Below are 9,846 nucleotides of genomic sequence, written 5' to 3' on the forward strand. Positions count from 1 at the left end.
ATGTTGCTGAACAGTGGTGCAGTAATCAACTCTTACCTTTGCAATTAGCAGCTTTTCTCCTCACGAAAACCTTGATTCAGTTCTGGAAGAGATGGAAGGTTTCACAGACGTGCTTTATGAATTCGGGACATTGGCGACTGTAACTTTCATGAAGGTGTGACTGTTTATGTGTTTGGACTGGTCACCCATCCTGAATGTGCAGTCCTACATACTGAACTGCATAAAGAAGACGGGTGGTTGAAAATTACTCTTAAGACGATTTGTTCAAGGCGAAACCCTCGACCTTTCCTCAGAAGTCAGTAGAACCTGATACCAAACCAAAGTTGGTGGTTCAATCCCTGCTGCTACTAGTCTGGGAGTAAAGGTATGAGACAACCAGAATTTTAATCAGTCAAAATGCTAACTAGTAAAATATTTTTCAGAACCATAATTCAGAGTGTTGCAGAGTGTGAATCCTCAATGGCTGAATAAAACTACCATGCTGTCCACTAATGTGGAAAGTAAACTGGACCTGTTTAAAAAATGTATTTCCAAGAAATGTAGTATTATTGATCTATTATGACATGATTGGCTGAAGTGCTAACATTTTCAAGGGATTTTGTAAATGCTGCTTCAATAATTTGATAACTTATTACATTATTGGCAAGACAAATTACAGTGTTGGCTCATATATGTTACACTACCGGCATGTTATTACATTTTGTGTTTGTATTAATTTAAAAAGGCCAAAATTATGACATTGTTGGTAGGTCTTGTTATCATCTATTTTTACATTATTGGTAAGTGTGTTTGGGTAAAATCCTGAACCCTGGTGCATGATCAAATACTCTAAACTCAGTAAACTCGATGTAAAGTCCGTCTTGAGAAGTCGAGTTGATTTGTCTTTGAACTGCTAAAGCCTCTCAGTCCAGCAGGGGTCAGCAGAGAACAGTTTATATCACCAGCTCTTCTCCACCAGCTGGGTTAGTGCGCATGCACCCTCACAAAGGATGATCTGACAGGAGAATCCACTCAGCCTGAATTAAAACGTATTAAAACAACCTTCAGTGTATCTGTCTTTAATCAATCTAACCATGAACAACCAATTACAATAGAATAGAATGCCTTTTATTATTAGAATGTTAACAAGCTGTTTGAACCTTGTTTCTTCGTCCCACCTCATCACTGTGGGTAAATGTAAAGCACTTTGGGGTGATGTGTGTGATCTATTGTTTGTGTTAGGGTTGGGGTTAGGTCTGACGATCATGCTGCCTAACCCTGATTCTAGTCCTAACCCTGGTCCTAGTCCTATTCCTAAAATTAGTGCTAGCCCTAACCCTGGTCTTAGTCCTAACCCTAGCCCCAGTCCGAGTCCTAGCCCTAACATTAGTATTAGCCCCAACCCTAATCTTAGTCATAGTCCTAACATTAGTCCGAGTCCCAACACTAGTTGTGACCCAAAACCTAGTCTTAGCCCTGGCTTAACCCTAGTTCTAACCGTAGTCCCAGTCCAAGCCCTAACATTAGTTCTAGGCCTGGCCTAGCCCTAGTCCTAACCTTACCCCAAGTCCTAGCCTTGGCCTAAACCCTAGCCCTAATGCTGGTCCTCGTCCTCACCCTAACATTAGTCATAGCTTTGGCCCTGCCTCTAGTCCTGGCCCTACTCCTAGTCCTTGTCCTGGCCCTGGTCTTAACCCTAATCTTAGTCCTGGCCCAACACCAAGTCCTAATCCTGGCCCTTCACCTAGTCCTAGTCACGACCCTATGCCTAGTTCTAGTCCTGGCCCTACATCTATTCCTGGTCCTAGCCCTATTCCTAACCCTAACCCTAGTCCTGAATCTACTGCGAGTCCTAACCCTCACCTGAATCCTGGCCCTACACCTAGTCCTGTCCTGATCCTAAGCCTAACCCTAGTTCTGGCCCTACACCTAGTCCTCATCCTGATCCTAACCATAATCTTAGTCCTGGCCTTACACCTAGTCCTAGTCCTAGTCCTGGCCCTGGCCCTACAGCTAGTCCTAACCCTAACCCGAGTCCTGGCCATACATCTAGCACTAGTCCTGATCCTAACCCTAACCCTAGTCCTGGTCCTACACCTAGTCCTACTCCTGTCCCTACATTTAGTCCTAGTAATAGTCCTAGCCCTGGTCTTAACCATAACCCTCCCTCTAACCCTTAGTGCTTTATGATCTGCCAATAAAGACCCATATCAAGGCTCCACTATTTGCCACGGAAGTCGGTAGATGGCCTCCGTCACTGCAAAGTGCCGGACGTCAACATTGTGTCACGAGAAGAGCAGCAGAGCACCTTTGTTTACTGACTCGACTCCCTGCTGGGTTCAGCCTCCGCCTCCGCCTCCGCCTCAGCCTCCGCCTCCGCCTCCGCCTCCGCCTCAGCCTCAGCCTCAGCCTCAGCCTCAGCCTCCGCCTCCGCCTCCGCCTCCGCCTCCGCCTCAGCCTCAGCCTCCGCCTCCGCCTCCGCCTCCGCCTCAGCCTCAGCCTCCGCCTCCGCCTCCGCCTCCGCCTCCGCCTCAGCCTCAGCCTCAGCCTCCGCCTCCGCCTCCGCCTCCGCCTCCGCCTCCGCCTCCGCCTCCGCCTCCGCCTCAGCCTCAGCCTCAGCCTCAGCCTCAGCCTCCGCCTCCGCCTCCGCCTCAGCCTCCGCCTCCGCCTCCGCCTCCGCCTCCGCCTCAGCCTCAGCCTCAGCCTCAGCCTCAGCCGTCTCTGAATAAATCATAAATTGCCTCGGAATTGGTCGACACAAGACTTGTATTTTCAACAAACATTCCTTCTATTCACTCTATTTATTTTATACTCTATTGTCCGTCCGTACAATCCAGGACTTGTTGACAGAAAAGTCGGTTACATTCCTCTGCATCCAAAACACCATGTGTCTGTCCTGCTCCCTTCTAATTCACATAAAACTCTCATTTTATTCTCACTGCTGCAGCAGGAAACTCAAAACCAACACATCTTATCCAGCCGAAGACCAACCCGCCCGTGAAGCTGCACCACAGTGTGGCCTGAAGGGGTCCAGGCTGATGGAGGGGCCAGGCTGATGGAGGGGCCAGGCTGATGGGGGTCCAGGCTGATGGAGGGGCCAGGCTGATGGAGGGGCCAGGCTGATGGGGGTCCAGGCTGATGGAGGGGCCAGGCTGATGGGGGGTCCAGGCTGATGGGGGTCCAGGCTGATGGAGGGGCCAGGCTGATGGGGGTCCAGGCTGATGGAGGGGCCAGGCTGATGGAGGGGCCAGGCTGATGGGGGTCCAGGCTGATGGAGGGGCCAGGCTGATGGGGGGTCCAGGCTGATGGGGGTCCAGGCTGATGGAGGGGCCAGGCTGATGGGGGTCCAGGCTGATGGAGGGGCCAGGCTGATGGGGGGGTCCAGGCTGATGGGGGTCCAGGCTGATGGAGGGTCCAGGCTGATGGGGGGTCCAGGCTTTTCTTTGTATTCTCAGATAGTGGGTCAGTGTCATTTAAAGACCAAGAAAGCTGCAGAAATAAACTTGTAAATATGTTTTATAAAAGAGTGCGAGAGGCTCACTGGCGACACTGAGTCAAGAATTAAATGATTATACAGTATATATAATATAAATATAAATATAAATATAACTTTGAACATGTTTTTAATTGGCTGTTATTTCTGGACTTGAATGAGGTTTGTTCCTTCATGTTTGGTGTTGTTGAGTTCGGGTTCTGCCGGTTGGGTTCCTTCAGGATCTGTTCCTAATTAGTGTTTGATTGAACGGGGTGACGAGGCCTCGGAGGCGGCAGTGGTTTCCCAGGCTGGGCCCTCTTCCCTTAAAGCTTTTGGTTTGAGCTCGTCTCCACTTTTAGAAACTTGGCCGTCAGGGAAAATATAACCCCCCTCACCAAAGCCACAAGCGAGTCGGAGACACGGAGCAGCAGATGCTGCTGCTGCTGCTGCTGCTGCTGCTGCTGCTGCTGCTGCTGCTGCCGCCGCTGCTGCAGGACGCCTTCCTGTCCAAGTAAACAGTGATTCAGACGGGCGAGGAGTGGGAGGCTGCGGTCGGCTCCAGACTGGCAGGACCTCTCCCAGCCTCCCAGACCCACAACAGGATATGGTCCCGTGGCCCACATTGGCTGCTGTTGCGTCACGTTATTATTTCCTCTCAGGTTTTAGCCTTCGCTCGGCGTGGTCGTGTTCCTGCAGGCTGAGCCCCATGTGAGGAGCTGGACCCGTTGTTCTGGAAAACATCTCTCTTTGCGGTGTTTTTCACCAGCGAGGTTACTTTCCCTCCTCAACCAGTGTCTTATGTAACTGTGAATACGCAGGTCTGGAGCAGTGGGCATGGAGAACATTAGTAGTTCGGTTTCTGTGACTCATCAGTCATTATAGAGAAGAAGTTTAAACATAACAGTTTAACGTGCGACAGCTGTGACCTTTAAAACTCTGATTTTGCTTAATATTACTATATGGGTGGGAAGGAACTTGATATTGTTGGTAAATGATATTTTCTCTTGGTTTCGCTGTAGAGTTCCACGTAAACTCTCGACATCTAATAGTCTAAATAGGGTTCAAGGTTTCTTTCCAATAGCAGAGGTTTTACATTATTATTTTATTAAACCTTTATTTAACCAGGTTGGTCCCATTGAGATTACAAACCTCTTTTCCAAGGGACACCTGACCAGGACAGGCAGCAGCAAAAACACAGAGAGACACAAAAGTAGGATTTACAGAAGCACCGCAGCGTGGATTAAAATAGAGCCATCTACAAGTCATGAAAGGTGTCAGGTGTTCAGACCTGAGCTGAAAACATCGACATCTTATAGAGTCCGCTTCCAAGTCTTTCATTTTAGATTTAAAAGCATTTCGTTCTGCAGCAGATTCCAGGCCGAAGGGGCAGAACACCCAAAAGCCCTTTTCCCAGATTCAGTGGCAGCATTTGGGACAGAGAGCATAGAAAGGTCCTGGAACACAAAGAATACTGTCCAGTACTTCTCTGCAGGATAAAAACACATGGCTAACAGGGAAGCAGACCAGGAATCGCCTTATAAATAAAGGAGTAGCAGTGCAGGAGCCTACGAGTCGCCAGAGCAGGCCAAGCAGCCCGGGAGTACCACTGACAGTGGTGAGTCCCAGCTCCACCAGCAGTGGTGAGTCCCAGCTCCACCAGCAGTGGTGAGTCCCAGCTCTACCAGCAGTGGTGAGTCCCAGCTCCACCAGCAGTGGTGAGTCCCAGCTCTACCAGCAGTGGTGAGTCCCAGCTCTACCAGCAGTGGTGAGTCCCAGCTCCACCAGCAGTGGTGAGTCCCAGCTCCACCAGCAGTGGTGAGTCCCAGCTCCACCAGCAGTGGTGAGTCCCAGCTCCACCAGCAGTGGTGAGTCCCAGCTCTACCAGCAGTGGTGAACCTCAAGGCTGCATGGTGAGCACGATCCACCATGTGGAGGCACTGAGCATGCACATTTCAAAATGTTACGTTCAAACAATATGTGTTAGATGTTGATGTCCAAGCTCGTTCCTCAGATAAATAGAGGTATGGTTCCTCCATCAGGTTCTCTGGAGCGTCACTTATCTCAAGACTTCATTCTTTTGTACAAGTGTCCGATTTAAATTTCTCCGGTATTGCATTTGTTTTTCCATTCTACCTTTTATCATTTTATTTCTCATGATTCCATCGCCTTGTCTATGAATCGTTCTGTACCCTCACTACTTTTCCCATCATCAGCTGGTATCAACACGCCGCCATGTTAAGTTAGATGAGGTGTGTAGAATATGAACAGGTGGAATGCGTTGCATTATTTTACCTTTGTGGGTTGTTTTATTTAAATCTATGAAGTAAGGATGTGCAAAACGTGATGAACTAAAATTATAGAGCAGGAATCAAGTAAAAGCAGTTTCTGCTGCTCATTTATTGAAACAAGCTGTACCCTGTGTACTCGTGTTTAATTGCTGGGCAGTAACCTGCTGCTTCCACTTTGCTCTATTGTGAGTTTGATTAAACAAATGAAAGTGTGCTAATGACTGAAGACATCAAAACAAGAAACATTTCAGGTTTTCATACAGAAAAACTGTTAAAGAAAGATTGACATATTAGATGTGTTTATTGTGTTTTATTCCTCCTTTCGGGTCTAGAAAAGTGTTAATTTAACAGTTTAATGCTGCACATCCCCAAAACCCTTTTCTCTACCTGAAGCCAGCAGACATTACCAGTATAGAAGTCATTTCTATACATTTGTGGACTTGTTGCAATACTTCAGTCATTTCTCAGTGGTTAGTAAATGTTTTAGACTGTGAACATTTTGCTTGTATAAACCATGGCTGTCCCATAACGAGACGTTTGAACGTTGTGCCATTTGTCTTGGAGTAAACACTCGTCCTCTACCTCGCTGCGGCGTTCAATGTGAGTTATCTAACGACGTCGTCGCTCCACACTGCGTCCTGCTGAGTCTGCACGGCGGCGCCCAGCCTGAACAGAGACAGAACATTCTCACCCTGCAGGTGCAGCTTAACCTTGGACGGGTCGCATCTTCAAAATAAGTCCTTGCAACAACCCCAGTTGTGACCAAAGGTTTTATGGCAGGAATGTCTGGCTTCATGGCTCCATGAGGCTGCAGTAAAGCAGTAAAGCAGTAAATATAGCAACAACTGGTGGGCTGGGGAGGAGGCAAAGCATGATTTGATTAAATCAACATTCCCACTTCTTCTTGTTTACTCCGGCTGGAAAAGCATTGAAGGAGAAGCTGTGAGTGAAACAAAGACGGTGTTGAGACGGTCAGCCGCAGAGTGGCGGCCTCCTCCTCTGCTTGGTGGTTTCTGGACCGAATCCTGTCTGACCTGCACGAGGTGGAGAGTGAAGATCCAGGCCTGAACTCTGGAGTCAGAGGAGTTATAGAGTTGTTTATGTGCTCTATTTGACTCCACCGCAGCAGACTGTTGCTTCCTCAGCCCTCTTGACGCACTGGGAGGAAAGAGGTGTGACACACACACACACACACACACACACACACACACACACACACACACACACACACACACACACACACACACACACACACACACACACACACACACACACACACACACACACACACCCCCGTGCAGACAGAAAAGCATGTTGACACACAGTCACTCTGGTACACAAACAGATTCCAGAATGAGGCAGTCCTGCAGGCCCAGCCGTGGTTTGTGTGGTGGAGGAAAGTGCAGGTTTGTTGTAGTCTGGAGGCTGAAGGGTGTCAGGGGATGGTTTCCTGTATCTCCACAAAACTATACTATTAAGTACTTTAAGTACTGTATCTGAGCACAAAGAGTTCAACCTTACCTGCTTTTTTCAAGCTACAAAGCACTTTACCACCAAAGAACTGACCATTGCATTCCCACCTGGAGCGATTGAACCCATTCATCTGCAAACCACCAGCAACAAAAGCTCACATTTAGGTAGAAGAAGTATAACCTGTAGAGCTCCGTACAGTACTGCAGCAGTAGAACCCAGTAGAACCCATGCAGTCCTGCTTTAGGGTTGGCCAGAGACGCCCCTCACTCTTTTCACAGGAGGCCTGGCCAGCAGCAGACTTACATAACTGCTTATCTCACTGGAGCCCAGAGTGAGCAGCTTGAACATGCGCTGGCTGCTCCTCAGTGGATGGAACAACACCTCAAGGTGACTTCTGGCACCAAAGTTAAGCATATTATGAGGTGTTGTTGAGAGCTTGTCCTCCACGAGGGCCTCAGCGCAGCAATATCACACAAATTAAAGTATTCTGCAGGAAATTCCCAAGATGGGTCAGATTGTAATAAGAGCTCCTCCTCGCTGCCTTTCCCTTCCGTCTCAATACATCTGAACGGGCTGAACCTCAACCCTCTCCGCAAATACAGCCAGCAAACAACAGGGTCTAATATTTTAGTTTTTTTAATACTTGAGTTTTTTAGTGAACAGTTTTCCATATAACAGTCACTGGTTCTAACATGTTCAGCTTCATTTCAAATAGAGCCAAACAAATATTTTTAAATTCAGATTATAGAATATGCTTATTGTTGAACTGACGGCTGCAGTCCAGTGTAAATGAATGAATTTATGATCTAATGACATGAAAGAATCAATCACTGTAGTTCAGGAGCAACATACCGTCACATGTAAACTCCTTTATGGCGTACGAGTTAAAAGACAGCATATTCATTAACTTTATAAAATCTTGACCTTTGTCCCATTATTTTAGTGCTAGTCTGTATATACAACGACATTTAATCATGTTTTATGCACAAGATTTAAAAACTGCAGTTTTATATCATCTTTGCAGGAGAATCTTTTCCGAATTATATTTACAAAAAGCTGCAAGACGTGTATGTTTCCCATAAACTTCCCTTACAGGGTGGATTTGGTGATCCTGTCATTATTGACGGACAATATCACTCCACTCCAACTGGGCAAGAAGTGGTGCAATAACAATACTAATCTATAAAAACATATTTACTATGTAAAATACATCCACCCCCATATTCTGTACATGTCCACACTTATAGGCACCGTGTGCATATCTTTCTATTATATTGTATTTCTATCAGCTTTTTTTAGTTCCTGCTATGTGTGCTTCTTTCTCTGTACTATCCTGTTGTACCACTGAACATTTCTCCACATGTGAGATAAATAAAGGATCTCTTATCTTATCTTTCACTGCAGGATGTTACAGGATGTTCATTTCTTGGTTTCAGTGTCATTTTTCATCTATGCATGTGGGAGGAAACAACAATCTTGATACCAACTAAAACTGGGAAACTTAAAGTGACTATTTGACCAGCTCGCTGCTGTCAGGTTAAAGGTTAGAAGGTGGTTTGAGGTGCAGGAGCGAACCCTCCGCGGTGTGTTTGGTTCTGCAGGCTGCATGTTTGACCCCGGCTCTATTGTAACTGTCTACTGATGGAAAACAAGGTGAGCTGAGGCTCTTCAGTGAGTCTGGACTCACACAGCAGCCGGCTTGTAACGTGCAGGACAGGAAACCGCTGAGGTAAATATTGTGAAGTCATAGAAGGCCGTGAAATAAATAAACATGACAGTTCAACATTAGAAACAATGGCTAAATACAGCAGTTATGAAAGTATGACACACGGGCCAGTGTTTGGTAGAGGTGCAGCAGACAGATGTTCTCTGTGTGTTTGTGTTGCTGCCGCAGTGACGGCGATCTATCAATAATCCCGGAGAGCGAATCAACCCACGCTCCCTCCGTCTGACCTCCATGTGTGGAGTTTCACCGTCACATCTCACCACTGCTTCATAACAACATCAAACACTGAGCAGGGGAGAGAGTGACGGTGGAAAGGGATGGGATGAGTTAGTGTGAGGAGTCGTGTACGTCCACGTCCTCCGCTGAAACACACCCGCCTCCACTCAGAGCTACAAACAGGACAAAACACAATTCCCAGACGTCGGCCAGGACTTCGTCTCAGACGCTCACCGCTGACCTACTTCTATACATTCCTATAGTGGCATTGCATAACGTGTGCTTTCACCGCCGAGTGCAGAGAGAAGTGAGAGAACCTGGGCTCCCTGAACTGCCCATGACTCCTGCATTTCCACACTCAACACGTTGACAAGAGCCGATTACCGAACCAACTTTGTTCTGTTTTATCTTTTATTCCTTCTGCAAGCAAACAAGACAACTGTGTTCCGATCACAATGAGATGGGATTGCAAAACCTTATGATGGTCAAAATGTCTTACATAAGAGAACTTGCTCCACCCCGTCAGAGAACCTTTGTGTGGACGTGATGCAGTAAAGTCATTTTATCCATATGAGCTTTTAACAAGAGTTCAACCTCCAGACTGTACAGTTTTCATTATGCTGCTCTCAGAATATTATATTTACATGTATGAACAGGCTGGAGCTGTCCAACAATGAAATGAGGTTTTA

Source organism: Lipophrys pholis, assembly GCF_963383615.2.
Source record: "Lipophrys pholis genome assembly, chromosome: 2".
Lineage (NCBI taxonomy): Eukaryota > Metazoa > Chordata > Actinopteri > Blenniiformes > Blenniidae > Lipophrys > Lipophrys pholis.